Source organism: Bemisia tabaci, chromosome 8 (genome assembly GCF_918797505.1).
Source record: "Bemisia tabaci chromosome 8, PGI_BMITA_v3".
In the NCBI taxonomy this organism is placed as follows: domain Eukaryota; kingdom Metazoa; phylum Arthropoda; class Insecta; order Hemiptera; family Aleyrodidae; genus Bemisia; species Bemisia tabaci.
The window spans coordinates 42856347-42879913 of NC_092800.1; the positions used below are offsets into that span (position 1 = coordinate 42856347).

Consider the following 23567-nt stretch of genomic DNA (forward strand, 5'->3'; position numbering starts at 1 on the left):
CATCACAATTTTTGGCTCATTTTGAAAACAATGTATTTGCCATTAGTTTCTCTGTACAGAAAGGTGCTTTTTTGGACACGTCAGAAATTATAGTTCCTTATTGCAAAATGATGTCAAATTTAGGTTGTGTCTACAGACTCCGCGGGAACAAATTCCCCGCATTTTCTAGGGTTTTCATTGCAAAAATGATAAAAATTCTCCGACTTTTCACATAGATTCTAAGCACGCGCAGGACTAAGATTGGACGATTTTGGGATTAATTGCATTAATGACGGGAACACGTGGACCTTTTTTCTTCACATATTGCGATATTTGACTAAAATTGCTGGATTTCCCTGAAAATAGTCTTCCATTCACTTTTCAGTATGTAACTCAGAGCATTGAACCCTGAAGAAGACAAAAGCTCAGTTCAAATGCATGGGTAGGGGTGATGCTTTTTCTCGGACTTCAAGTGTCAAGATTTTTCAAATTTCCATAATTTTCTTTTCAATACAATTCTCCGACTTTCCTGATTTCTCTGATCTGATGAAATTTTCTTACAATCTCTGATTTTTCAGGCCTGCAGACAACCTATTAGACCATCTTTGCTCCGAATGTTACGATAAGAGCAGCGTTGCCTGCTCCTTCTATATTCTCCGGAAACTATCCTCATCGATACCCCACAAAACCTAACACATCTCAAGAGGATTTCAAGAGGAAATCCGACAACACTGAGGATATATGGGGGACAAATGGAGGCGACCGGGCCGCGGGACCCCAGCGAGGTTGGTCCAACCACGACTTCGGGCCCTGGGTTGCCGTTGCCGGAGTAAAAATCTGCCTACTTCACGATGACTCTAACGGGGAGCGATGAACGGAGGATCTTCCGCCGATGGGCACCACTGCCGCTGCTGGTCGATTATTCTTCTTCTGAGTCGCTCGCTCTTCTATTCGGTCGCGTGCATCGGGGGTCGATTATGCTCCTCACTCGGATGCCTCATGCCTATAACCCAGGGAGCTAGCCGGGGCAACGTATTTTAGAAACCTAACAGTGGGATCCAGGGGGCGATTATTGAAATTGATAGACAAAGCTTTAGACAAAGAGGGATCCTGATGGTGGAAATGGGTCGTTGCAATGGACAGAAGAGGTAGGCTAACTAAAGGCAACTCATGAAAGACCCTACAGTTAGTTTATCATTTTCTCCTTCAGTCTATAGGAACCACTTATTTCAACCAATAGGATCGCTCCATACTCCCTATGTCTTCTTTGTCTATCGCATTGTCTATCAATTTCAATAATCAGCCTGCAGGGAATACTAGAAAGTGGGAAAAGTTTGAAAGTTGAAGCCCTCTTATACGCAATTTTCGGGATTTGGGGTAGACATTTTGGGAGATAAGAGGGTTGAGAGTGCGCCTACAGACTTGTTCGGAAAAAATATTAAAAAGTTTGTGCGTTGAGCGAAGCAGAGGAGTAAAACATCGTGATTCGGGCCCCTTAGTGGCACCTGTACAGCGACTCCGGTCAAAATGATCATCTGGCAGCATCTATCAAGTGGTAGGTGGGTATGCACTGTTGATCGGTATACAGATCGCTTACAGTCTTACGACATTAGCGATGACCTTTGAGTCCCGATGTGTGGTGATGGTCGGACCTTCAAACTGGGGAAAGTCACGGAACTGTCCTTTCAGACGGTAACCCGGTATTGATTGAGCTCATCGGACGCATCCGCACGCAAAGGAACTTTCTAAAGCGATGCCGTTTTGTGAAACCAACCACGCAGCTTTTCCGCGGAGTACTTCAGAAAATCCTAACTGAGAACAATGGCGTGGCGTGCTTTGCGATATATCGATTTATCTGTCATTTGAACCTATTTTAAAGGATCGATAAACACCGTGTTAACAACGAACACATTAATAATCGATTTTTTGCCACAGATTCAAGTTAGGAAATTTCGATAACCGATTAATCACGCCTCGCCACTAACTGAAAAATAATTCTTATTTCTGAGCAAGGCTGTAGAAACTTCTTGACCACGCAGAGAAAACAAAGGGAATTTTCAAGGGAGCCCTTGAGAAAGGATCTTGAAATTAGGGGTGAGGGGGTTCGTATCAATATGGAATTAAGTTAAGCGTTCCGAAATCTCTCCGCAGTTGGTATACGTCGTCGATGATCTATATTCGATAACTTTCGGATTAGAAATAGAAACTCGAGCTTTCGATACATTTATTTTTACCTGACCGCTAACGTCAGCGTCAGGCCGGGCGGGATAAATGGACGAAAACCGTGCCCTGCTCAATACTGCCGCGTTGAGGAAAAACGTCATATGAGCATTCGAATGTTGCCAAATTTCATCTCAGAAAATTTTTATTCTTGAAGAAAGTTATGATATTTTTCCTTGAAATTTTCAGGCTTTTTTGATCGAACTATACTCGAAATTCTCTGAAAACTCAATGGAAAAATATTCGCAAATTTTCTTGAAATTCGTGGTTTGCCGAAAGGAATTTGGCTACGTCTGAAGGCACATACGACGTTCTTGCATACTCGTCTGCGAACGAAAATGAGGCGGCGGGATGCCAAAGGCAATTTTGAGCGTTGATCAATTTTCCGGTGTAGAGAAAGGGGGTAGCATAGTGGTCATCGCAAATAAGTACATACGGAGCCATCTAGTCTGTGTATCCAACGAAAATTGGCATGGTACGAGTAGGATGCGACATGACGAAGCTACCTTCCAACGGAATTGATTTTTGATTGTGTTGACTCAACCTGGTATTCATTGAATAGAGAGAGGAGACGAACCAAGTGTAATAGACTGCCCATAATTACATTCAAAGCCAGTATTTTGTATTTTTTTGTGTATTTATTTTTTACGCAAGGACTACGGACTTACAAATATTCTACCGTGCTAAGGAAAAACGCCGTATGAGCCTTTAGACGCTGCCAGCTGCCATATTTCCTTCCAAAAATCGGAGTATACGGGGAAAATTGAGAATCTTTTTCTTCAAAGTTTTCAGACAATTTTGTACGCAATTTCATCTAAAATGTCTGGAAATTTCAAAGAAAAATAAGCATAAATACTCGCAAAATTACATGTATTATCCGCGGAAATTTGGCACCTCTTGAAAGTTCACACGGCGTTCTGCCTCAGTAAGGCAGTATTGCATTTTTGGATATTTCTTAGGCAAAAAAGGGATTTACTGTCGAGAAGTGCGTCGAACGTCGATTAATCGCTTATATTTTCTACCTTCGATACATCGAGCAATTTAGATGTATCGAAAAAGTTTTGTTCTAAGTAAGAAGTATACATGCATTGCTTCCAGGACTTTATGTCCACCTACCTTTCGTCCATTAAATAAATGTCCACCGCTATTTATGTCCACTAAACGTTAAGTCCAGTCTTTATTAAGTCCACATGATTTAATGTCCAACCATGAATATGTCCAAAATTGTCCAAATTGTGGACATGTTATGTCCACATTTTTTTCTTCTCATTTAAATGACAGGAACCACCTCAAAAATAAATGCATACTACTACTACCTTCATTCTTAAAAACATTTCATTCATGAATCAAGTCATGAAAGAGAACAGACTCTAAGAGCAGATAAAAACATATGTTCATGTGTACACTGTACGGATATGATAAGATGAAAACCAAAGCGGGAGCCTAGGAAACGCTCCAATGCCAAATTAAACATTTTTCAGTAACAGATGCAGTCAAAATTGAAAGTCCTCTTTAACTAGTTATTTCGTGCGCCTTCAATCTTGTAGGATACTGTGCAACGCCTCTGACGCGAAATAGTTGCTTAAAGCGTTGCGGCGCGGCAGGCAACCAGCGTGACACGCGCATAGGCGCCTACAAACCTAACGGGATACTTCACGCGTTGCGCAATGCGTGAAGTATCCCGTTAGGTTTGTAGGCGCCAGTGCGCGTTCTGCGCTGCTAACACGCCGCTCCGCTCTGTGTTAGGCTCTAATATTTAAACTCGCGGAGTCAGCGTTTTTCAACTCATGATTTTGAAATGTTTGCACTCTCTGCATTGATTATTCCCTTTTAAACTGATGAAAAAGAAATATGTACTACTGAAAAATATAATGTGTTTTTTGTAAATATAATAGTGGTTCCGTGTCAAATTTAATGATTTCCAAAGCATTCAAATTTATTCTTTTATGTTTTGGACGTATTTGACTCAAGGAGGTCGATGTACAAATAAGTTAAAAACAAAAAATTGCGTGCTTCTTAGTTTTTTTCCTCTTTTATTAATTTTTGTATAGTTTCTTTCATCACAACTACGGCTCATTGAGATTCATATCGATGCCATTGCTTGGAAACGGTTTTACAAATATTTACCACGTTTTAAAAATGTAAATGTTTTTAAAATGAAGTAATCAATTTCATTTAAAAAAAAAAGAATGTACATTTAAGGCATATTTTATATCGGAAATTTCAAGGATAGAAATGAAACCAAGTATTTACCAAAGACAATTTGAAAAGATGAATCAAAAGAAGAAATTAACATTTCATTTAAAATATGAGTTACGATAACAACACCTCATTCTCTCTTAATTTTCTCATTTCGATATTGTCAATATAATTTTACACACGGACTAAAATATGACGCTTGAATTTGATTTTAGTGGACTTTACATTTGTGGACTTAACTTAGTGGACGTTTAAGTAATGGACTTAACAATAGTGTGGGCTTTAGAACTGTGGACGTAAAAATTGTGGACGAAGAGTCTGTGGACGTACAAAAAGTGGACATAAAGTCCGTGTACCCATGCATTTCACTTTTCTTTAGTTTTAGTTAGTTAGTTATTTTATTTATAGACATTCACCATTTTAATGATTTATTAAAAAACTTTTACTGTGCATAGAATTAGAAAAAAATACGTACAAAATAACAGTATTCAAAGAGTTTTCACTGTACGTCTTTCACGTGTCTTTTCAGGCCGACTGCCGCTGGTTGAACGATTTCATGCCTTCTCCGTCGAGAACGAATCTATAAACCTGCATGTTTAGGTACTCACATGACGATTACAATTTCACTAAATAGGTGACCGAAAACATTTCCGAGAACGCAGAACACTATTCACATCCTCACACGAGTCCACAATAATCGTAATACCGAAGAACACCCAAACTGATGCAATATTGACAACTTTTACGGCTTTAGAAACACGAGAGTGCGGTCATTATCTTGTTCTATTTCCGACCGACCGTGCATCCAATGAGATTGCAGCTGATAATGTTCAACGCATGGTGATAACTGCTGCCTTCATATTAACAGGCGTATTATGTATACTTATGGATCACCTTCTCGAACTGGATAGTGAAGAGTGGATGACATTTTATCAAAGGCTGATAATGCTGCAAACAGCCTAAAAGTTTACTGTTATATTTGTTTCCTTATCTAAATTGTGACGTTTAACTTAGAGATAGAAAAAATACAATTTAACAGCGATACGCATCGCAGGTTTTGAGAATAGAACTAATAAAATGTTTCACCTCGAAATCTTGAAAAGAAAAACGATTGAATACGGATATAAATAAATAAATCAATTGATTAATTAAATTTAAAAAAAAAAAGTTTTAAGGGATGTTTCTTATGTCATTACATTAGGGGTGTTTTTAAGCTGAGGGAGACTATGAACAAATCGATTAAATCAAAAGGAATTATGTGCATAGGATTTTCGGAATATCATAGCTCCTTCTGATTCGGTTCATTCTGGAACAGTTCCTTCTCACATAAATGTGTTGAATTAGTCCTACTTAAACTGAAACTGACCGAACCCGGAAAAGTGTGTAGTTATCAAAAGTGTCTAAGTTCGCCTTTGCTAACCGAATTTAAGTAGGCTAAGACTTTTGATCTGATCAAATATTTCTTCAGTTCCAACTTCCTGACTATTTTTCCTCACGATATGAAAATTTGACACACACCATCGTTGGATGAAGGCTGCATGATTCCTTATAAAAAGGAAACTATAGATCAACTTTGAATACGACTAGACCCTGTATAGGGGATGTTCCTTTCTTTCCGAAACAAAGTATCGGAAATTTGGCAACGGAGGGTAAGGTGAGAAGAGTCGAAAGCTCAGAAGTCACGCGCCCCAGTCACGAGACAAGTGGACGCAGATGGTTCCGCTCTTGCCAATTTGTGCACAAAATTTACCAATTATCATCTTGGAGAGCAGAGATGGAAAATTTCATGTTTATTCGAATGAAATTTCAAGCGTGAAATTTCATGAAATATATTGAAACTTCTGGGGATACATTCAGGAGGCTAAGAAACGCCTAGAAACAGCGATTCTAAATTTTGAAATTTTCTACCCCGAGCCTAAAACATTACCCGAAAATTTCAAGAAAAAATATCCATACCACCCTCCAAAAACGAACATTTTATCGGAGGAAATTTGGCAACCCTCGAAAGTTCATACGGCGTTCTTCCTTAGCAAGGCAGCTTGGCAACGTTCGAAAGATGGGTGCTCATCATCATGGCGTTCGACGTTCGGTATCAAACTGTCGGGTGATATCAATCGAATGAAAGGTCAAAGTTTTACCGAACCATTAAGTAATTTTTGTCAAAAAGGATACTTTTCTTCGAGTGGTTGTGCACCTGAAGAATACGTTAGGAAAAATTAAAAAGCGAAGTTAGAAGGACGCTTGAACGGTGTTTGACATTTCGTTTATCTACTGCCACCTATGCAAACAGCCGATGCACTCTCTTCACCTCAATCAATAATGCAAGAGTGACTGTTTCAAGTAGGTAATTAAATCACGCGCTAAACGGTTGAAATGATCGAGCCGTTCCCCCTACGTGATTTGAAAAAAAAGAAAAACATTTCCATCGATCCATGCACACTCCAAGGTACACTATTCTGCCATGCTAAGAAAAAACGCAGTATGAACTTTCAGGCCTTGCCAAATTTCCTTCAATAAAAAAAGCATTTACTGAGAAAATGTTGAATAATTTTCTTCAATTTTTTCGGATGATTTTTTTCGCAATTGAATGTAAAATATCTGAAAATTTTAAGGGAAAATATGTATAAATTTCCTCAAAAATAAAAGTTTTATCCAAGGACAATTAGGCCACTCTTGAAAGTTCATGCGGCGTTCTTTCTTAGGACGGCAGTATTGCGCCGCTTCAGATACTACGGATGTCAATTAGTTCTTCAGCGATGGCTTCTCATTGAAAACTCGGTAATATTGACAGACTCATGGCGCTTTGTTTATTTCTAAAACAGGTACGGAAAAAATTTAAATTATTCCGCAACTTTCTTCGATAACTTAGTTTCAAATGGCGGTATAGCAGGATTATGTAACGATATTGATTTAGGTTTTGGGGCACCCCTCAAGAACATGTGATTCGAACGTAGGTCCTCGGCACGTTACGCTGAGAAGAATGCTCTCTTTCAGTTTGCATCGTTGTTTGATCAATTGTCTCTCGAAAAACATTTCTGCTTCCAAAAAATCACCTAAGTTTTTTTAGATTTAAATTGTTGGGTAACACTCCGTTTCAGACCTCCTTCCCTCCTTGTAGCGTACCGTAAAAAGTGATGCGCTAGCTACAAATGCATCTATACGACAAATTTTTCAAACTTAGAAATTGGGGGGGAAAAGTTATGAGAAATCATTCCTCCTCACAATCAGTTCAATATCTTGGTTCGAAAAAAGTCCTCCTCTTATCAATTCGAAAGCGACGTTTTCAAAAAAATTTTGAGGCTCTTCTATTTTCCTCGTTTCAGAAAAAATTGAGTATTCGGCAGCCATCCTTGTTTTTCGAAACGGATTTTTACCTAAAAATAGGTTCATGATGTACTTTGAACGTTGTTTCCTCAGTTTCCGGATATGGAAAGTATTGAAACTGGGCTGGGCGCACATTTCGCGAGCCAAGATGTTACGTTCAGAAGGAGATTCGGCAGCAACGGTCGAATAATATAGAGAGAGAAATGCCAGATCCGGAGATGGGAGATCTACGAGAGCGAGAAGGATCGAAGCGCGTACATGAAAATAACTCGTTGGCAGCGGGGTAGGCTCGGTCAAACTAATTCCGTTTTCCGACCGGACGCAATACGGAAACTTTCAACGTCAGAAATACGCGATTAATCGCAGGTGCCGTGAACAACTAACGACTTATAAACTTCTTCTTCTACATTGCCTGGAAGAGGCTCATCTATTATTTATTAAAAATATAGAGCGAGATAAAGGAGTGCCGATTCGAAAGAGAAAAAAAAAATATTGATATTTTTATCCGACTTCGAATTTGTTTTCAGTGACGTGAAACTTCTCGTCGTAGTTAGTTTCAGCTGATCGTGAGTTAGATCTGGAAAATTTCGCAAAATGATCGATTTCAAGCGTCTGGACCGAGTCTTCCGTTATCCCGCTTTCCTCTTATGATTCCTCGATTTCCGAGTTGCAGGACACCCTGCAATGACGAGTCGTGAATGGTCACTCTGAATATAGATCCTTTTCCATGGCTTGAATGGAAGATCAATCGATATACCGCAAAATACACTACGCCACTGACACCCTGTTTCCATCAAGTCTGCGAACGAGTCCATTCCTCTTGGCTTGCGAGAAAAGGGTCTGCTACGTCACGAATCCCTTTCCGTGAAAGTGTCATTACGGAGTCTAGTTGAAATTGATCGATATCAAACGGTGGTTAATTAGACATATTCCCCACTTAATGTTAGAGTGCGCGCGACGTGACACGATCTTGGAGCAGCACTGTACTTTGCGAGATATCGATTCATCTACCATTAAAACCTATGGAGAAGGATCGACAGAGGGTGTTCGCAATGAGCACCTTAGTAATCGATTCTTTACCATAGCATCAAACGGAGAAATATCGAAAATCGATCATTCACGCCTCGCCACGAGGACCAGGAAACACCACCGTCGCGACGACGACGCGACGGACGCCAGGATCAGAGGTCAACGGTCGGACCCCTCTGCCCTCGAGACGATGCATTAGATCGAGCGGTATGCTGCCATGCTAAGGAAAAACGTCGGATGAACTATTAGGCGTTGCCAAATTTCGATTGTAAAGACACGAATTTCCTGTTAAAATTATGAATATTTTTCCTCCAATGGACCACTAGACAAGGTACGAATTTGAGCGATCTGATACATCTTTCTTAACCAGAATTTCCCGTAGAACACGATTCAGCACAACGAATATTACTGAAACCAACTCCTAACGAAGATATTAACGTTTTTATTTCACATTGGTTACGAGGAATTTGAACTGCCCGCTCACAAGAAACTCAAAGCTCTACGTCGAGTCAAATCGCCGCACTACAACGGTTTCAGCAAGCTTCTCAATCGAGCAATGTTCATTTCCCATCATGTGTTGTTCAAACTATTAGCAATTTGCTATAGCTGAGCCAAAGCGTCAAGATTGAGGTTGCCAGATTTTTATATCGCAGAGACTGTCATGATAACGTTTAGCGCGCGATGTGAATCTCGTAGAGCATTGAGTTTTCATGAGCGGGCGGTTTGAATTCACGCATCATGAATCATTAAATATCTTCGTAAGGAGTTGAATTTCGGTAATTTTCGTTGTGTGCATCGTGTTTTACGTGAAATTTTGGTTCAGAAACATGTATCAGAATGCTGAAATTCGTACCTTATCTAGTGGTCCATTGTATAGGTAATATTGTTCGCAATTCCACCTAAAGTTCCTGAAAATTTCAAGGAAAAAAGTTCATAACTTTCCTCAGAGATAAATATTTTATTGAACGAAAGTTGACAACTCTCGAATGTTTATACGGCGTTCTTCCTTAGCACGGCAGTATGGAAACCACTCCGCTCAATCCTAGGTAGGATAATTTCTAGAATGTCCATTTATGTGGTGAGCCCCCAAATGTTAACATTCTTAGGCAGTCTGAGGGTCATCTGGAAATCGACGTGTTTCCTTTCGAAAATTACTCATTCAACCTAGAAACATGTACCTCAAGATGTACTGCCGTGTTAAGGAAGAACGACGCATGAGCCTTCAGACGTTGCCAAATATCCTTCGATAAAACAAGAATTCCCTGGTAAACTCATGAATATTTATCCACCGGGTTTTCGGAAACTTAAGTTCGCGAATTCCCTTAAAGTTCCTGAAAATTTGAAGGAAAAATACTCATGACTTTCCCATCGATGAACATTTTGTCGAAAGAAATTTGGCAACTCTTGGATGTTCATACGGTGTTTTTCCTTAGCAGGTAGATGAGAAGGCAGGCAGCCTTCCTGTAGATGTTGAAAGGCAGAGTTATTAGCAGTGATTCAAAATAGTTGCTGACACCCATATGTGTGCCTAACTACATGGTAATGGATTGGTGTTCTACACTGACCGCACGGCTGATTTTAAACTAGCGAACTTGGTTGGTGCCGCAACTCGTTACCACACTGCCGTGCTAAAGGAAAAGTGCCGTATGAACATTCCAGAGTTGTCAAATTTTTCCGGATAGAACATTTATTTTTGAGGAATGTTACGCATATTTTTCCGTGAAATTTTCGGGTATGTCAGATAAAGATGCGAACAGAATGATCTAAGACATTCGAAAAAAAATATTCAAAATTGTTCCAGTTAATTCGGTTTTTAGTACAGGAAATCTGGCAACGTCTAAAGGCTCATACGACGTTTTTCCTTGGCACTCCAGCATAGGTGTGATTCAAAAGGGGGCTACAACCAGATTGCTCAAACTGCAATCGGTTGACCCTAGCACCACCTAGCGGCCTTGAAGTAGAACTAACGACAGCTAGAACCAATCAACGTTGTCGAATTTCGTCTAAATCCCCCACGACTCTCGAGTAAATTCGACTAGTCGAACCGCACGATGCGGCGATGTTGGCGGCCCTGAGAAAAGAGCCAGAGCCGAACCTAGGACTGGCATATTTGCGAATTACCCGCAACTAGAGACCCGGAGTTGTCAAGTCTACGGATTAGGGCCATCACAACAAGCGGAAATCGTCGACCGGGGGTGTAAATCTGACAGCATAGGGCGGCACACCGAGCGAGCGGCTGGCCTAACATGGGAATCATATTTATACTATTCACCGTCCTGATTGATACGGATAAACTGCTCTGATGCTACAGTTTGAAGGTAAACGCACAGGCATACGGTAATCCGGAATCAGTTTACCTCTTTTTAACACGATGCTCATATTATCGCCATAAACAACAACGAGTTAGCCAAGTTTGTCTGAAAAGAAGAGGCGGTGTCCCACCCTTCGATCTGAAATTACTTAAAAAAGTTAGTTAGCCTAATTATAAAACGGGGTACACAAGTGCTTCGCTCATAAGTTAATCTCGGACATTTTTAAGAAGCTCAATTGGATTTCATTTTGCAATAAGGAACCACTATAGCTGGGTCTCCCATGAGAGCACCTTTCTGCATAGGGAAACCGATTGCATATATATTGTTCTTAAATGAGCCAGAAATAGGGGTTCCTTATTGAAAAATGTGGTCCAGTTATTACGTGTTCCAATTACGAATGAAATTCTCCAAAAATTGGGAAGAAAAATATTCCCAAAAATTCGTGTTACGAGAAAAGAAATTTGGCAACGTCTCAAGGCTTACACAGTGTTCTTCCTCAAAAAGGCAGAGGGGTCCATTATGCTGCCGTGCTAGGGGAAAACGCCGTATGAGCCTTCAGGCGTTGCCAAATTTCCCCTTTCAAATCAATAATTTTCAGGAAAATTTTTGAATGTATTTCTGCCAATCTCTCGGATAATTTTGTTTGTAATTTGATCGACTATACCTGAAAACTTCAAGGAAAAATATTCATAATTTTTTTCAAAAGTAAACACATTATCGAAGGAAAGGCAACTCTCGGATGCTCATATGGATTACACTTTGCAATAAGGAACCACTACTTCTAGCTCATTTTAAAAACAACATGCATGCCACTGGTTGCCCTACGCAGATATGTGCTTTTATGGCAGAGCCAGAGATAGTAGTTCCTAATTGCAAAATGTAATTCATATGGCGTTCTTCCTTGGCACCGCAGTATATCCTTCATAAAACTGCGTTTAGCCGACACTTCAGAGCGCTCGGAATTGACGACTCATTGTCAGTCGTCGTCGATAATATTCGAATCAGTTGTTTTCAAACGGGCACAAGTCCATTGACGCATGAGCCTTGGTTCGCATGAAGGGACAAGACTCGTCGAGGAACGGGTCTGATCCCTTTGGAAAACAACAAAAACAACTCCGTCCAGATTGGACGAGAACGGCGGCATCTGCGAATTGCAAAATTTATGGGCTGCAAGCGGCGAGCAGTGGCTGCTGCCTACACAGGACGCGAGCTTGGGGTTGGAAGGGATCCAAGGCGAAGGCACGATTCCAATCGGCGAGATTCTTTCCAAAATTGGACTCGCGAAGCCGCAGCCGGGTGGAGCCCGATCGGCCAGGGATGATAATCTTCCGAGGTAACATCACTCACCGACCAACCAGCAACCGACGCTCGCCGAGAGGCCTTGACTTCTTTCCGCGAGAAAACTTAGCAGCACGACATTTGCATTGTCGCCGATCTGGATGCGACTTGAATAGCAACGAGCAGGGAGAGAGGAATTATCTCCCGGAGTAAACATTTTCTTGGGATAAGCCGGGACCAAGTATTTGGAGACCTTGCACTTGAAAAGAAAATACGGGCGGTGCAAGAGATAGTACAACTTCGGTTCATACACTGGAAAAAAAAAAACACACATTGGATCTAGAGTCCAGACTCTTAAAAACATCGACAAGAAAAAGTACTCTTGACTCAATCAGAATCTAGCTTAAATCAAGAACCAAGCCTCTTAATTTAAGCGGATTTCGTTTTGATTCAAGCAAAAATCCGATTAAATCAAGAGTATTTTTTCTTGTCAATGTTTTCAAGAGTCTGGACTCTAGAGTCAGGAGCCATCGAAAAAGTGCGCTAAAACACGGTGATTATACCATGAATATCTTTTTTGAAAATTTGGACCCTGTAAAATGTTTTACTCGGCGTGAAGTTACCACTTGGCAAACAGTGGTTGACGGTAATAGTCAATTTTCATACGTTAATGCGCCTTCAATTACATTGGATACTGTGCAATACTTTCGTGGTGGAATAGTTGCATTGGCACCTACAAACCTAACAGGGATACTTCACTCATTGCGCAATGCATGCAGTATCCCTGTTAGGTTTGTAGGCGCCAATGCAACTACTCCACCACGAAAGTATTGCACAGTATCAAATTTGATTGAAGGCGCACTAACGTATGAAACTTGACTGTTGCCGTCATGGTGTCATGGGGTATTTTTTTTAACGAGGAACTTGAATCTCAACTCAAATTTTTAAAATTCAAAAATCCAAAATGACAGAAATTGCCAAAAATGTCATCTTGAGACTTTCGAAATCTAAGACGGTTGACTGCCTGACCGGTCAGGCAGTAAGGTAACTTTACGCCGAGTAACACATTTTACAGGGTCCAAATTTTCAAAAAAGATACTCATGGTATAATCACCATGTTTTCAAGCAAATTCAATCAAGCAAAAATCCGATTGAATCAAGCGTATTTTTTCTTATCAGTGTTTTCAAGAGTCTACACTCTAGATCCAATGTGTTTTTTTTTTTTTTTTTTCCAGTGTATGAAACACTAAAGTTTTCGGTCATAAGAACCGAGATTCGGTTTAAGTGAACAAAACTGGACTACATTTTGCAATTAGGAACTAAAATTTCTCTCTCACCCGGCAAAACACTTATGTGCATAGGAAAGCTAATAGTACATACGTTGTTTCTAAATTGAGCCAGAAATCGTGGTTCTTAATTGCAAAATGTGATCCAATTTATAAATAAATATAAGCATTTTAAGGATTTGCTTATTGTTTCACCTTAGCAGTTGATCGATTCCTCCTGTTGGGAATTACTTAACAAAATAGTATTTTCAGTGAATGGAACTTACTTGTTTTTTGGTTTCCCTCTCTGTCATCTCATTCTCCTCCGAATAAGAAAAATCCGTTTTGAGCAGTAACTGAGTGCCATACGGCCGGGCCCGGCGGAAGCCGATCTGCAACAAAGAACATTAAATTAAATAAATAATAAATTAACATTAATTTAAATTAAGAATAACAGAATATGGCAGTTTATAGTAACAGATACTTAATTACACAGAAATAAAACATTCAAATGCGCCAAAAAAGCTTGTCGGGGGGACAGACATAGACACAATGAGAACAGACTGCAAAACCCTTCGACGACAAAATCGCCTTCATTTTATCGGCTGCAACCTACACTACCTAGACGTTGATATAGTTGTATCAAATACGAGATGTTGAGTGAAGTTGAATGCTAGTTACATTAATCGGATTTAACTATGACAACGTTATGTCTTGTCTCGAAATCGATGCATCGTGCGTTATTTCCCCTTCTCTCCATTTTTGATTCAGTATATGACAGTTTTATCAAAAGCATGCCATCTTAGAGATTCTGCTCTCTCAGATTAACAAGTCTTTTGGGATTTTAAAAATTCGTGTCCTTTCTCTGACTTTTCAAGTTTTTTCAAAAAATTTCCTGAATTACTCCTGCCTTTTTAAGGGTTTTTGGCGAAATACTATTCACGAGAGCAAAATCGAAGAATTCTGGTGATAGGAAGTGTAGATGGGATCAGAACTAGGGTTAAGATTCGAAAAAATAAAAAATACCAGATTAGACGACAAAGTTTGCTGACTTATAAAATTAGAAGAAATCGACCACAGTCGCAACTCGTTATAACATTCCTCGAAATAACATTTTCGTCGAAACGACGTTCACTTTTTCCAAGACCCTGCTGGCAATTCCTCAATGAATTGTTTCTTGGAAAAACGTTTATCCGGAAACAACTTTCTACCTTTAATTTTTCCTCGAAAACGTTATAATGGGATATGGCAGTAGATTTTTCTATCATCTCATGACTTGTCATTAATTTTTCACGCTGCCTTTTCTAATCCAGTGGAAAAAGAAAGGAAAAAAGGGTACGGGTGGAGATCATTAGATGATTCAAAATCGTCTTACGCACAACAATGACTTGAGTTACATGTCCTGTACGGCACTTTTCGAAAAAGGTTTGTCAAACTGCGAGTTGTACGTCGAGGGGATCACTCAAAGGCTCATCCGTTGTCATAAGGCCCGAAGATTAATTCTACCATTCCAAGGATATATTTGAGTGGCTGAGAGGACAAGGCGCATAAGTGCAGTTTTTGCTGTTTCAAGAAACACGTGTTAAAGCTTCAGAATTACATGGATCCTTCTTGCAGAAAGGAAGTTTAAACTTAATTTTTGATGATTGAAAGATGGATTTTAGTTGTGAATTTTTCACAAAATACACTTTCAAATTAGTTTGAGTTGAGTTCATGGATATTTCGATTTTTTCGAAAACTGCACTTTTGCGCCTTGGCCTCCAAGCCCCTCATTTAATCTCCGGCAATAATACACTGAAAAAGAATTCTCCTCTCTTTTTACCAAGGTCCGTTGGTACCTTTACCATCTCACTTTTTTTTACCAATTATTGGTAATATTACCAAGACAGACTGGTAAGCTTACCTAAAAACCGGTATTTTTACTGTTTTTTACAGGTAAGAATACCACTCTTATTGGTTATCAATTCCCGGTAACTTTGCCATTTTATCTCGGTAATTCTACCACAGTCGATAACAAATATTGGCGTTTTTACCAAGAGGCAGGAAAATTACCGAGAAAGTTCAATAATTTTACCGAGATTTCTCGGTAAAATTACCAATTTCATAAATGGTAATTTTACCACGAAAAAACTGGGTTCAAATAGAACCCTGAATTCTTGGTAATTTTACCCATTTCTTAGTAAATACACCGAGATTTTTTTTTCAGTGATATACTTTCAAACTAGTTTTTGTTGAGTTCATGAATACCTCGACTTTTCCACTTGCACTTTTGCGCCTTGACCTCCAAGCCCCTCATTTAATCTCCGGCAATAATATGTAGCCACTCAGGGCCTATTAATTGGACGCGTTCCCGAGTTTCGCTAGAGCGATAGATCATAGATATCCGTTACAAAAGCGTGGAGCCCGCGGGCTTAAACGGGGCACTTCCATCATTTTCTCGGTCAGTGGCTGTATTGCCTCCGTTTCTGTGTCGGCCCCGTCCGTGTTTCGGTATCGAATGACCGTAACCCAAGACTAATGGGATTTAGGGTTGAATCGCCTCAATTCCTTTCTCATTTCTTGAGACGAGGACTTCCACGGCTGAAGTTTCTCTCGCACCTTCCGATTGGCGCTACGCGAAAATTTGCATATTACAGCTCCGGTTTCGCGGTACCGTCTGGTTCATTTCAGTGGCGTGGCGTGCTTTGCGATATATCGATTGTTCTGCCATTTAAACCTTTGGTAAAGAATCGATTAGTGAGGTGTTCTATCCCTGATTATCGATCCTTTTCCATACGTTTAAATGGCATAACAATCGATATATCGCAAAACACGCCACGCCACTGGTTCATTTTTGCAAGCCCTGAAAGAAGATTAGTCGTTAACGTCACAAAACCTACTTTCGATACTCCGAGGTTGATGGCTAGATTAAATACAGTGAAATGGATCGTGTTCGATAGTGGTTCGATGATCGTTTGGTTCTAAACAAAAGAATCTAACTTCCAACAAAAATTTTAGGATTTAAGTTGGAGAAGCTGAAAATGAGTGAATAGAGGATTTGCAAGTGTCGAAACTTTGATGAATTCCGTGTTTAGGTTGATGCTACCGAGTGAGCTGGACACGAGGGTGCCCTTGGTTCATAAACTGAAGAATTATTGGAGGAGATATGACAAAATAACCTAATCTGCTGAAATACACGTGTTTAAATGGGGAATTCCGCTAAATGACGTCACTATAGGCGGTGCATTTTCTCACTTTTAAATCAATTTTAAGACTTTTTCCCATCACAGAAAAAAATTACAAAAAATACTGTGAAATCAGCCCTTCAAGCACTTTCAGATGAAGCAATAAAAAATGTGCTGCAAATTCTCCATTTCTAGTTTCATAGCCATTTTGTACTCATAAGTATCAAAAATCTTTCACGAAAAACCAGTTCCCTCAGATTACTCAATTGATATTCGAGACTATATTTACATGTTGAACCAATCGATATCGATAAAATTTGATCTCACGTTTAAATATATTTTTATACTGTTTCCTATGGCAGAAAAAAATTGTAAAAAATACTATAAAATCAGCTCTTTAGGCACGCAGATAGAGCAATAAAAAATTGTCATGCAAATTCTCCATTCCTAGTTTCATAGCCATTTTGTACTCACAAGGATCAAAAATCTATCACAAAAAACCCGCTCCCTCAGATTACTCAATTGATATTCGAGACTATATTTGGACGTATTTCTACCAAACAGACCTATGTGGAGGTGAGAAATATGGGGTGTGCTCGTTAGTTCTCTTTGCGTAAGATTGAATGAGAATATTAAAGCGCCAGTGACGTCAGCGGCAACGAACGAGCGCCGGCGCAACGGGGAGATCGTTGGAGGGAGTCTTTAACTCATGAGCCCTGTCCACAAGGCTCTCTTGCCATGCCCGCGGCTCATGACTTCCGCATTCAGTTGGCACATAGGTCTGTTTGATAGAATGTAATATCCCGCTTTTCCAATTCTACAAAGGAATCACGCACACTTTTACATTGCTTCTTATGCAGCTTTCTAGAGCACACCTCATATTTCTCACCTCCACATAGGTCTGTTTGGTAGAAATACGTCCATTTACATGTTGAAGCAATCGATATCGATACAATTTGACCTGTTCGATATATCGAACACGATCCATTGCGTGGGTTTGCACCCGTCTGATATTGTTCATTGTCCGGGAGAACGGAGATAGACCTCAGACTGACGATGTGGGCAGAGCATCAAGAGAGAGGCGAGCTGCAAAAAGCCGCAAAACGGAGGAATACTTAGATGGAGAGGAGCTGGGCGTGCGGCGGAGAGGGGTGGAGAGGGTGAGGGGTGCGGGGTGGGGGAGGGGGAAGAAACCCTAGAATTAGCGGTGGATCCGAGCTTTCCTTGAAAGCATTACATATTCATCAGCAGGGATTTCGCCGGCGACTTGAACGGAAATAAATACTTCATGTGAGGGAAGCCTCTTTTCTTAAAAGGACTCCCGCCCTTCGCGGGAATTACAGACGAACCGGGGGAAAATTAGCGACGATCGACATTGGGGTTGTGCGATTTATTGGCGAGACCGCGCGGTCGGCCGGAATTCAACTCGAGTTGGCCCACGATCAGGTTCGGAAAACCTGGAATGGGTTTGTTGCAAACTTCAGCTAGAGCAAAAGAAAGAGTTGTTGGTTGATGATAAGGGTTAAATAGTCAATTGGCTGTATCTCTTGAGTGCAACAGACCCATACCGCTGTAGAACGAAAACTCGTTTGACGAGAAAAGTCAAGAGGGAGGAAGAGTTCATCCACATCTTTTCCGATTTCCTCTGTCTTCCTTCAGACGGAAAAAGACGAAAAGGGTGGGTTAAGAATCCTCCTTACTACAAAAAAAAGGAGGTCTATAATCGAACAGAAAGGAAACAAAAATTTTAAGGTTAGGTTAAAATGGAAAATGAACTACAAAGTAACTCAAGCGAGCCTTATGTTGATTTCAGGGGTTCCCTGTATTTTCATTATTTTCTGCGTTAAATTCAATCGACTCAAAATTTCGATCGCTATGTGTTTCACTTTCTATATAGCCCATCAATAACACAGGAGCGCAAATATGAGTCCTGTCTTAGTTCTAATCGGATACCTACTTCAAAAGTTTCGGCGATTTTTAAAGTTTTGAAGACTGAGGCAAATCTAGTTCCAAGACAGCTGTGCGGGAATGGACCACTAGACAAGGTACGAAATTCAGCATTCTGATACATGTTTCTTAACCAAAAGTTTACGTAGAACACGATGTGCACAACGAAAATTACCGAAATCAACTCCTTCCGAAGATATTTAATGACTCTTGATGCGTAAATTCAAACCACCCGCTCATGAAAACTCAATGCTCTACGTGATTCACATCGCGCGCTAAACGCTATCATGACAGTATCTGCGATTTAAAAATCGGGCAGCCTCAATTATGACGCTTTGTCTCAGCTATAGCAAATTGTTCATAGTTTGAACAACACATGGTAGGATATGAACATTGCTCGATTGAGAAGCTTGCTGAAACCGTTGTAGTGCGCGATTTGACTCACGTAGAGCTTTGAGTTTCTTGTCAGCGGGCAGTTCAAATTCCTCGTAACCAATGTGAAATATAAAGGTTAATATTCGTTAAGAGTTGGTTTTAGTAATTTTTGTTGCGCAAATCGTGTTTTACGTGAAATTTTGGTCGAGAAACATGTATTAGAATGCTTAAATTCGTACCCTGTCTAGTGGTCCATTGTTCGGAGCTTAATTTCGCGCACCCTCTAGAGCGACCCCGGAAACGTGGGAAAACCAGCACACACGCGCGCAATAAATTATTCGCATTTTCAAGCTTTGCGCTGAGCGGCGTCCACAGAACGACCCGCGAACCAAGAAGATCTCGCGAAACTAAAAGCCTCAAATGAGCTAATTCTGCAAGGCTATGAACATCGGCGAAACGACCCAAACGCCTTCACTCAACATCAACCTCACATCGTGTGCGAAAATAGTCACTTAGCACTTTCCCGAACAAGCAGACATAAACCTACATTCCACTCCGGAAAGTTTTAATTATTCCCTTGTATACAAGCGGATGGCACGTGACGTCAATGAGGTTTTCAGGTTACATGCCACTGTAAATTACCTAAGATGGTGGATGTGAGCAGTCAGCCTTAGTTTAACTTGATCTTACGGAACGGATCTTACACCCCTAACACTACTTATTCTTTGGGTGCAAAATTAGAGAATATGCAATAGACTCAGGGTGGCATGAAGCGTAAGAAAGAAATGAAAGATTGGAAATTTCAGTGAAATATTTCATGAAATTTCACGGGGCTATGAAATATTTCATGTTTTTAAGGGGCTGGAGTATGCAACCCGCATTCTAATATACAAAAATAGAGAAAAATACGATTTTTACATTTTGCGAAACATGAGAAGGAACCGATATTTTTCTAAATCTTTCATAAATTTCTGAAATTTCTTGAAATAATCCACGTGAAATTCAGATTTCAAGATTTCAATTTTCACGAAATTTTGTCACCCTGAATAGATTCCAAGATTTCTAACATTACAAACGCTATTCCCAGGGTTACCACAAAATTTAGAGAATGACATTCTCTGACATTTCCCTGATTTCTCCGTCACATTTTGGTAATTGAAGATGATGTGCCAGATCCTTAATAGAAATTATTCGAGACAGATTTCAGGCAAAATTTGTTGTTCGGAACGTCAAACCCTTTCTAGAAAGGAATAAAGGTGACTTGTCAATTTTTCCCCTAACCTTTTCGTCATTTTCCCTGAAATCTCCAGGTTTTCCCCGTCTTTTTATAATTCCCTGACATTTCCCGGTTTTTCCTGACTGTGGCAACCCTGAACACCCCTAACTCATATCACTTGAGTTTTTTGGGAGCAAAATTAGAGAGTCCAATATACAATGGACTCCAAGATTTCTGACAAGTGCAAACGCTATTCCGCACCAAGAGATTCAATTTTAATCAACTGAGGTTTTTTCTGCCGTGCTAAGGAAAAACACCGCATAAACATCCGAGAGTTGTCAAATTCCCTGCAGTAAAAGAGTTATTTTGGAGGAGAGATGTGAATATTTTCTCTTGAAATTTTCAGATGATGTAGACCTGATTACGAAGAGAATTATCTGAAAAATTGAACAAAATATCTTCTCAAGTTTTCCTGAAAACATACATACATATAAGTCGCTTTACAGCACTCCCTCGCGCTCTACGACCCCTAACCTCCACTGCTCTCTTTCAAACCACAAATCTTGGGGGATTGAGCACCTTAACATTTCCGCTTCAATCCCTTCCCTCCAACCTTTCATTGGGCGCCCTCTGCGTCTTCTCCCAGGAGGAACCCAGTCAAGGACCTTCTTCGGCAACCTGTCTCCTGCCATTCTCTGGACATGACCATACCAAATGAGTTGTTTTGTCATAATGTCATGCACGATGGTCTGCTTGGCATCCATGATCTCCCGTACCGTCTTCGGCGATGCTTTCTGGAAATACCAGCGGATCTACGCCAGAAGTCCATCTCTGTTGCCTCTAAAACCTCCCGGGTCCGCTGTTTCCTGAAAATCCGTATTTAAAAAAAAGGAAATTTGGCAACTGACGATGGTTCATACGACGTTTTCCTTAGCACGGCAGTCTTGAGCCCTGTCTAGCGCCAAGCCAACACCTCCGCAGATCCGTTCGATTTTCTGCGGATATTTTTGGCGAAAAGGAAAGTCACAGGCGAGAAGGAACCGGTCCTGGCTACCGGTGCGCGAACGGAAAGCATCGATTCGTTTCGCGGAGCCGGGAACGTGCGATAACCGATCCGCCTGCTCTTTCAAGAGAGCAGCTTCCTGCTCCGCCGTGGATATCCTCGATTCCTCGATAAATCGCTCCCGTTTCGATTAATTACCCGCTCTTAAGGGGGCGCCATCGCGCGACTCACCGGTTCGATGGCGATCGGCGCACAGTTGATCGCGTCAATAGGAGAGGTCGGTCAAAATTTTGAAACTTCAAACGCTTATAACTCCGTTTATACAAAATTTTGAGGTTCTAAAAGTGGCTTCATTGGTTTCTACGTAAAATTTACATCTGAGAGCACCCCTAGATATTTAAAATATGACGAAATAAACATTAAAAATTGCAGTTTCAGTTTCAAATTTCATGTCCGGCCTCTCGAATTGACTCGATCCACTGTGCGACGGCGCTCACCGCTATGGCTTTTTCCATACTCCATGCTGGCTCATAATCAGGAGTTGGTGCGGTTTATTCGACTCGGTCGATGCTTCTGGAAGCGGGCCGACCGCAAAAGAGCAACCTCGATATGACGAGAGAAAACCCCGACATCTCGTCAAGGGCTCGCATGCAACGTTAAACTAGACCGCTAGATATAGGATGCAGGTTGAAACCCTGCGACACATGCACGCTGTACGGAAAAAATTAAATTGCTGATTTAACGATTCAATTGCTAAAAATAGTGACTGCAATATTTCAGCGTAGATTTTATAACAAAAAAATGCTACTTTGACCACCCCCGTGATTAAATTAGCTTACAATAGTGGTTAAAGTAGCATTTTTTTGCGGTAAAATCTACGTTGAAATATTGCAGTCACTTTTTTTTGCAATTGAAGTGTTAAATCAGCAATTTTATTTTTTCCGTGTGTTCAAAATTCGGTATGAATATTCAAGGTGGCTACGGAAATTTTTAACTCGAATCCCTTGGTCAATTTTGAAAACACTCTCCGATTTTTTTTTTAAAAAAAAAACGCGGAATAATGAGAGAGAGTGAGTCAGTTGCGCTGGTCACAGAATCGTGTTTTAATGCTTGATTCTTGTAGATCAGCTAAAATTAATAAGGTCCGTCCAAACAGCAACCTTCTACGTGCAATATTAACCGAGATATCGCGCTTTGAAAAAGTTGGAGTATGACGTCATCCACCGCGGATGTGACAACCTTGTTTACTTCCACCTTACTTTCATCAATCAGGATGATATCCATTTGCATCGGTTACTCAACGTGAAACGCGGACCAAAGCAAGGTGGAAGAAACCAAGGGTGTCACTACCGCGGTGGATAACGTCAGAAACCCGACTTTTAAAAGGGGGAGGGGGGGATATCCAACGTAGGAAGTCGCTGTAGGAATACTTCACGCATTGTGTCAAACAGTTAGCGCCTACCAGACTGCATGAATACTTCTCGCATTACGCCAGACAGTTAGCGCCTACAACACTGCATGGATACTTCTCGCATTACGCCGGACAGGTCGCGCCTACCAGACTGCATGAATACTTCTCGCATTGCGTCAAACGCGGTGCAGTCGGTCAGTTGGCGCGCAACGCATATTGGCGCCTACAAGACTACAGAAATACTTCACGCATTCGAGGTACTCTCTGTGCGAGGAGTCACATTTTTATTTTTCCGCAATGGGTCACTAAACCTTGTTTACTTTATTTAATATTCTGAAAGTACAATGTGAGTAGATAACGTGGTGATTTTTCCGCATTTTTATGGAGCCGAAATCGCGGAGAAACCCGCTTTTGAAAAATCTAAAAACTGCAAGACATTTCAAACGCACCCGAATGGCGGGAAACTGACGGTGTTGACGCACTGCGGTAGTCATATGGCAATCTTCTCTCATTTTCCTCTGATGTTTGTTTAAATAAAACGTGTTTCAATGTGGAATTGTTGCTCGTTTATTACAGCTAACATACGAATGAGATTCAAGTCTTGAATTCAAAAGATATAATTTCGACTTTAGTATTGTTTTCATATACGAAGAGTAGATAGACATTTGACAGAAGTCGTGGAAACCCTTGCCCGCTTCTGATTGGTGCCGGATGACATCATTCGGCGCGGCGCGAAACCGGGGCGTTTTAAATTTGCGTATAAGTTGAGCGATTTGAACTACGCATTTCTCGGTTATTGAGTTACTTGTTCCCGTTTTTAATGAGCGTATCGTGTTCTACGCGTC

The 23567-nt window shown here is 40.6% G+C and overlaps 1 protein-coding gene across 8 annotated transcripts in view; it reads right to left on the reverse strand.

The window, feature by feature from the left end:
• atos (atos homolog atossa) overlaps positions 1-23567 on the reverse strand; it is a 146001-nt gene that overhangs the window by 94163 nt on the left and 28271 nt on the right. For 6 of the 8 annotated variants that reach the window (XM_019041252.2, XM_072303298.1, XM_019041243.2 and 3 more), the window contains exon 2: positions 13894-13998. The gene's annotated coding sequence lies outside the window, so the exon portion shown is untranslated. Of the gene's footprint in view, positions 1-4873; positions 5182-13893; positions 13999-23567 lie in introns of those variants that run through there. The other 2 variants (XM_019041281.2, XM_019041270.2) reach the window with 1 other exon arrangement.